Genomic DNA, 8,596 nt, shown 5'->3' on the forward strand with positions numbered 1-8,596 from the left:
AAAAAGCAGTAGAATTTTGAAGAAAATTAGTGTCAGAATGAAAAAGACACACATATTTTAGCAAATTTTAGTCAAATAAAATATACCGGACTGGAGTAAAAAAAAAAAAAAAAAAAGATTTTAAAAAATGTTTAGACTGCAACTAAAAAATTCAGTGTATCTTGGCCAAGCCAACTGGAAATTTTTTAATTTAAGCAACTGGAATATATAAATGATAGTCCAGTCACTAAAACCTAGGGGAAAATATGATTAAGATTTTAGATTTAGGCATATAGTGAGAGAGAGAAGCCTGGGATACATGAATCTTTTAAGGGCAGGGAAAGGCAAAGGGTGCATAGAGAAAACTAAGAAACTGTGATCAAGGAAGAAAGGAGAGAGCCAAGAATAAATGACACTGAGGAAACCAACCATAGTTGGAAGCAACCTGAACAAAGAGATGTGCATCAATCAGGTAAATATCCCTAACTGCTGCTGCTGCTAAGTCACTTCAGTCGTGTCTGACTATGTGCAATCCTGTAGACGACAGCCTACCAGGCTCCCCCGTCCCTGGGATTCTCCAGGCAAGAACACTGGAGTGGGTTGCCATTTCCTTCTCCAATGCAGGGAAGTGAAAAGTGAAAGTGAAGTCGCTCAGTCATGTCCGACTCTTAGCAACCCCATGATCTATAGCCTACCAGGCTCCTCTGTCCATGGAATTTTCCAGGCAAGAGTACTGGAGTGGGGTGCCATTGCCTTCTCCGAAATATCCCTAAAGAAATCAGGTAAACATGAGGAGCCCCTTTTACTGGTAGTAGAAAAGATCAATTACTCAGAAACAGTATTGGAAAGCTGAAGGAAGGCAGCTTCCCAAAATGTGGGCCTAAAATGTGCTAATGAGCCGTACTAAGCTCAGAAGAAAGCAGGATTTCAACTAAAGGAAGGAATCAGTGGAACCATCCTATGCAAGTGTAACAGTGAATGAATTGGTCTGTATTACTCTCAGCAATGGGCAATAGTGGAAGAAACCGGAGGAAGTGATATACATATATTGCTGAATGTATACTTTGCAAACTCTTTATGAAATTCAGATATCTATTTCCAATTATTGGATGAGAGGTTCAGAGTTGTTACCCAAAATCAAATTGGCAGAGCTTTCATTTTTGTTGAAAAGTGGATAAAACATATTTCCTGGAGGGAAGATTTAGAAAATTGCGGAGTTAAGGTTTAGAATGGAAAAAAAGAGATGAATATCAGACTATGAATGGTCTTAAAAGTGTTCAGGCTGTATAGTAATTCATAACATAACATCAAAGGATTTGGACAGAGTCAAGGTATAGTCAAAATCTTGGAACCAAAAGACCAATCTGTAGCAATGGAAAAACTATTATAAAAAAAGGCAAGTCTGCATTATGTTTCCATTAGTCAAACAAATTACTGAAATTGGAAGGAAATAAGAAAATCTTAGCCCATCATTATAAAGTTGAAGAATTTTAGCAACCATTTTGATGTGGGCACCTTGTGTGCCAATTATTACACAACACAATTTATGTGTGTTGATGCAGGAGTCCAAACTCCTGGGCCTCAGACAGACTGGCACCTGTTAGGAATTCGGGCTGCACAGCAGGAGATGATTGTCAGGTGAGTGAGCAAAGCTTCATATGTATTTACAGCTGCTCTCCATCACTCATATTGCTGCCCGAGCTCCACCTTCTGTCAGATCACTGGAGGCATGAGATCTTCATAGGAGCATGAACCCTACTGTGAAACACTGTGAACCACATTCCAGGGAACTAGGTTGTGCTTTATGATGATCATCCCCAAACCACCACCCACCCACCTGCCATTGTCTGTGTAAAAACTGTCTTCCACAGAAGTAGTTCCCGGAGCCAAAAAGGTTGGGCACCACTACATTAATGCATAAGTGAGTTACAGGAGAGCTGTACTATTTACATTCCCACTTGTTATTTGAAATGGCAACCCACTCCAGTATTCTTGCCTGGAAAATTCTATGGACGGAGGAGCCTGGTTGGCTACCGTCCATGTCCACAGGCTCTCAAAGAGTCGGACACGACTGAGAGACTTCACTTTCACTCACTTTGTTATTTGAAATCACAGAGGTTTAGAGTGTTTAAGTGACTTGCCAAAATTTTGTTAAATTGAAAGTAATAGAAAACCCTCCACCTATCTTCAAGTATAAAATCTCATACAAAAAGGGCTGTGTGGTCTCAAATCATCAAAATGCTTAGAGGTTGAGCTTCAGGCAGGGGGAATCAAGACTCCTCATTACCTTCCCTGGGATTCTCAAGTGTGTTTGACCTCTTGTATGTGACTGTCTCAAGTCATGTTTCCCCCAAGATGCTGCACACCAGAGTCCAGAGAAAAAGAAAAAGAGAGCATTCCCTAGAAGATCCCATCAAATATCTCCTCTGGTTTTATTGGCTTGAAATAGATTATATTTACATTCCTTAACCAATAATTATTAGCCAGGAAGTTTAGAATGGAATCAAATGCCCCCATGGGAGTCAAGTTCCTTCTAACAAACGTTGAAGAGTTAAAGAGATAGTGATACATGAACATAGTATGCACAGTTCCTACAATTAGGGGGATTAACTTTTTTGGAGGGGATTACTGCATTATCCACTAAAATTACACTATTATCCTTACAGAGTTGAAAAGATTTGCAAAAGATCATTTATCATCTATTTAATTACAGAACTTGTTCTAGGATACAGTACTTTTGGCTTCTGGTGTATACACACACACATACACACGTACATACATACATAGACAGCTTGTAATTTTCTTTTTACTAAAACTAGATGAAGTGATAAATGGATAGGAAGATAGATATAGATATTAGGTGGGTAGATAGATAGGTTTCTCTTATACTTAATGACATGCGTGTGTGCATGTCAAGTCACTTCTGTCGTGTCTGACTCTTTGAGACCTTATGGACAGTAGCCCCCAGGCTATCCTGTCCATGGGATTCTCCAGGCAAGAATACTGGAGTGGGTTGCCATTTTTTCCTCCAGTGGATCTCTCTGACCCAGGGACTGAACCTGTATCTCTTACATCTCCTGCGTTGGCAGGCAGGTTCTTTACCACTGGCACCACCTGGGAAGCTCTTACTATGGCAGAATCATCCAATCAAATAAAAACAAATAATTTCAGGTGTGTTGAATGTCTTTTAAATAAACTCTAATTAACTGGTCCTTAATACCTTGGCTCGGAGAAGGAAATGGCAACCCACTCCAGTGTTCTTGCCTGGAGAATCCCAGGGACGGGGGAGCCTGGTGGCCTGCCATCTATGGGGTCTCACAGAGTTGGACACAGCTGAAGCAACTTAGCAGCAGCAGCAGCAGCAATACCTTGGCTAAGTACATTTGGATTAGAAGTGATTTCTTTATGTATTTGGCTATGCAGCCAAAATACAGATCTTCCTGAATTACAGCTGGGAGCCACTGAGTGAATGAATTCCAAACTCATATTTTATCATGGTTGCTCAGTCGCTGAGTCATTCTGACTCTTTGGGGCCCCATGGACTGTAGCCCACCAGGCTTCTTTGTCCATGGGATTTTCCAGGCAAGAATACTGGAGTGGGTTGCCATTTCCTCCGTGAGAGGATCTTCCAGACCCATGGATCAAACCCAAGTCTCTTTCATCTCCTGCATTGGCAGGCAGATTCATTTACCACTGCACTACCTTGGAAATATTTTTATCATTATTTCTAAGGAATTTCCCAACAATGACTTCTGTGAAAATAATATCTAAATTACACTAATTGTAGTGTACACTTTGTACTTGTACAAAGGAGACAGCATTGCACATCACTAGATGTCAAAGTTCATCCAGTATGTGTTCCTGGGAGCACACATTAGAATTTGTGTTAGTGTTCCTCATGTAGAATTCTTGGCACACAACAGAGAGATAAAGTGCTCATAAAAATGGATTCACTTATCCATCAAAATACATTTGGATCACAAGGTGTAAATATGTATAGTCTAAAATATTTAGGACATATCTGGAAGGAGAGTTTTATAACCTTAGAGTGCTTTTGGACATATTGGACTGAATGACAAATCACAAGCTGATGTCACAGCATTACATGTGCCAGGGGATACTTTGAAGCCAGGCTGAGCAATGTTGAAGTTGGAGGCAGGAAAAAAACAAATCACCTTCTCTGATCCTCAAAGTACAGTTCAAGGGAGCATAACTTCTACTCTGGAGTATTTTTATTGCATATATATTTTCTGATCCTTAAAAATTGTGATTACTTCAAGCAGGTTTAATAAGTATGCAAATTCATCATTCATGTGTCTCTAATAAAGTGGCCCAATATCGTCATAGTCTACTTTTTGCATTTTAATACATCTTAAACACACATCTCAAAGTCACATTTTTCTAACATATGGGACATAAAATCTAGATTAGTATTCAATATTCAAATAATATTCAAATATTAAAGTATGGATTTGGAGACAGGAATCATATCAGTTATATATCTGGGTGTTGTGACCCTCTATGTGATGCAGGAGAACAAAAAGTATGTATTTATTTTATTTATGTATGTGTTTATTTTAAATTGCACATACTATATGGAAAACTCTTTTCTCTATAAACATTAGCTCATTTAATACTTCTATAAAATGAGTACTCTTTTTTCACTTTTTTGCATATGCAGAAACTAAAACAGAGAAGTTAAGTGATTTGCTTGAGGTCACACACTTTATTAGTGGTACATCTAGGATTCAAACTTAGGCGTTAAGATTTCAGAGGCGAAAGTGCTAAGTTCAATGGCAAGCTGTGCCATCTCTTCTAATTAAACAAATATCCTCAGCAATATGTGTGTAATGGTACTTCTTAGTGATGGTTACTCATCGGACTCATCTACAGAGATTTTTAATCATGTCTGATATCTGGCCCACCCAGGAACAATTAAATCAGACTTTCTGATGAGGGCCCAGGAAGTGGTATTCTTAATAACCCTTACAAATGTCTTATATGCAGCCCTGGTTGAAGATAAAGGCGGCAGAGAAGCCATTTACAACTTTAAGGGGCAAATATAGGAAGAGAATCCTATGGACAGAGGAGCCTGATGGGCTGCAGTCCGTGGGATCACAAAGAGTCAGACATGACTGAGCAGGAGGGCAGTATAGCAGCAGAGGAAGAGAATCCGCCCAAGGAATCTAAGAGCCAAGTATTCACTAGCAGCTCAGATAAATATAATGTAAAATTGAAAAATACCCAGTTCCTTTAAAGACTAGGCTCAACCGCTATGCATTTATGTTTAATTTTACTGTATAATTAAAGTCTGCTTTAGCAGAACTCAAGGTTCAATGTCATATAGTATTTTATTCCCTTAAAAAAGTCCCATGTGTACATGCCCTCATTTGCTCCCTCTATCTGACCTGGTTCTGAAGCTCTCTCTGCTGTTTAGTGTCTTATTTATATGATAAAATGTACATTTATTTTCCAATTCAATTTGAAAAGAAAGTGTATTATATTTATCATTATGTACCTTTTAAACTCTATTATTTCTTGATTATAATGTAGTGTATACAAAGGGCAAACAAATGATAAAATGATAAAGATAAAATGATACACTGCATTGCACGGTTATTTCCTTTCCTGTTTATGCATCGGTGAGAGAGTTAACATTATTCAGTGAATAAACGTATATTGACTTTCCTCAGGTCTGTGTTCCAATTTGTGGCTAAACCTTACTTATGTGATCTTTTTCAATACAACGTCACTCATTTTGGGTTCTGCTTTCTTAAATGAGAACAGTGATGTGCGTTAGAAATTCAAGACAAGTTAAACTCCCAATTTAGTGTTAAAAGAGACTCTCATTGGAAAAGACTCTGTTGCTGGGAGGGATTGGGGGCAGGAGGAGAAGGGGACGACAGAGGATGAGATGGCTGGATGGCATCACTGATTCGATGGACGTGAGTCTGAGTGAACTCCGGGAGTTAGTAATGGACAGGGAGGCCTGGCGTGCTGCAATTCATGGGGTCGCAAAGAGTTGGACATGACTGAGCGACTGAGCGACTGAACTGACTGCCTGAAGGTCGTAACTAGCTGCCAGGTTGGCCACTTAGAGTGTTATGCGTTTTATTTTTGTCTTTTTTGTACATGTGAATACGATAAGCTACTACTGCCGCTGCTGCTGCTGCTAAGTCACTTCAGTCATGTCCGACTCTGTGTGACCCCATAGATGGCAGCCCACCAGGCTTCCCTGTCCCTGGGATTCTCCAGGCAAGAATTCTGGAGTGGGTTGCCATTTCCTCCTCCAATGCATGAAAGTGAAAAGTGAAAGTGAAGTTGCTCAGTCTTGTCCGACTTGTAGCGACCCCATGGACTGCAGCCCACCAGGCTCCTCCGTCCATGGGATTTTCCAGGCAAGACTACTGGAGTGGGGTGCCATTGCCTTCTCTGATATGATAAGCATTCACCAATAAACATTTATTTAGGATGTAATTCATGACCGACAGTAGATGTACAAAAAATGAATATGGAGGGGCTGCTGATGTAAAAAACTATGTGGTCCATGAAAAGAACACATGATGTGTAGAGTTTTAAAAATCAAAATATACTAAGGCTACTGGAAGTACAGAGGAGTGGACAAATTATCTCTGCTTGGGAGCAGAAAAACACAGACTCACAGAAGAGACAGTAGATTTGGGACATCAATAGTGTATGGGATAGCTCCAGATGGTGGAAACCAATATCTTCCAGGCAGCAAGGTCACTTGAGCAAGAACATGGGTGAAAATGTCTCGAATAAACAGTAAATAAGTATGTATAATCACTGCAAGGGTCCCAAATTGGAAGTTAATCTGGGAGGGAGAGTGAAACCGATTCATGTCATGCTATTCATAGCATGTCAATGAATTTAGATAATTGTCTTTCATTGGGAATAGAAATCCATTAAAAGTTTTTCTTTTCTTTTTTTCAATCAAAACTTTTTCTTTTTAATGAATGAAAGTAACTTGATCAATCTTGTGTTATGGGAAAGTGATTCTCCTGTGTAATAGGAGTTGGAAGGGGAAGCAATTAGAATGTTCTGGAGCCTTGTGACTTGAGAGTGAAGATTCAAACCAGATAGTGGCAGGGTGACTCAAAGCAAAGAATATATTCAATTTTTAGAATGACCTTATATATATGGGAAATTAAACAAGAAGTCATAAATTCAATATAATCCATTTACATTTTCAATGTATCTCTAGAAAATTTGTTTATTTACTATCCCAAATGCAAAAAAAAAAAAAAAAAGGCAAACTACGTAGAGTATAAATCTGTCTTCCCAAGTGTCTCAGGGGGTAAACAACCTGCCTGCAAAGCAAGAGACATAGGAGATGAGGGTTTAATCCCTGGATCAGGAAGATCCCCTGGAGTAGGAATCGGCAACCCACTCTAGTATTCTTGCCTGTAAAATCCCATGGACACAAGAGCCTGGAGAGGTACAGTCCATGGGCTCGCAAAGAGTTAAAGCTGGGGGGAAACAGTGGAAACAGTGTCAGACTTTATTTTTATGGGCTCCAAAATCACTGAAGATGGTGACTGCAGCCATGAAATTAAAAGACGCTTACTCCTTGGAAGGAAAGTTATGACCAACCTAGATAGCATATTCAAAAGCAGAGACATTACTTTGCCAACAAAAGTCCATCTAGTCAAGGCTATGGTTTTTCCAGTGGTCATGTATGGATGTGAGAGTAGGACTGTGAAGAAGGCTGAGCGCCAAAGAATTGATGCTTTTGAACTGTGGTGTTGGAGAAGACTCTTGAGAGTCTCTTGGATTGCAAGGAGATCCAACCAGTCCTTTCTGAAGGAGATCAGCCCTGGGATTTATTTGGAGGGAATGATGCTGAAGCTGAAACTCCAGCACTTTGGCCACCTCATGTGAAGAGTTGACTCATTGGAAAAGACTCTGATGCTGGGAGGGATTGGGAGCAGGAGGAGAAGGGGACGACAGAGGATGAGATGGCTGGATGGCATCACTGACTCGATGGACTTGAGTCTCAGTGAGCTCTGGGAGTTGGTGATGGACAGGGAGGCCTGGCGTGCTGGGATTCATGGGGTCGCAAAGAGTTGGACACGACTGAGTGACTAAACTAAACTGACCTGAGGACTGAACACAGAAGCATAGACCTGTCATGCTGGAAGTGGTGTTTGACAGAATAAATAATTATGTAATGTATTATTTTTTATGAGAGTAGTACTTGGTACATGGTATGGATCCCTGAGCATTTCTTGATTGAAAGAAGAAGTGAATGAATCAACAGATCCATTCCCACTCAGGCTGAAATCATGAGATAGTAGGGCTCAGTTCTACTTCTACCTCTCTACCATTTTGTATGAGAATGACTTTTAGTATCAACAAGAATGGTTTTGATATCATAGGGCTTAAATTAATTATTTGTGAAATGTAGACATTGTATCAGATTATTTCTAAAATGTATCTCCCTTGATAATACTATCTTTAAGAAAATTAAATACAGTGTGACTATCACATTTTACACGAGCAAACAGAAGTAAGCTTAAGAAGTATAGCTGTGTTATGAAAAAAATGCTGATTTGCTTACGCTAGGTTCCAGAACCCACAACATGATCACTGAATA

Source organism: Bos mutus, chromosome 20 (genome assembly GCF_027580195.1).
Source record: "Bos mutus isolate GX-2022 chromosome 20, NWIPB_WYAK_1.1, whole genome shotgun sequence".
NCBI lineage: Eukaryota > Metazoa > Chordata > Mammalia > Artiodactyla > Bovidae > Bos > Bos mutus.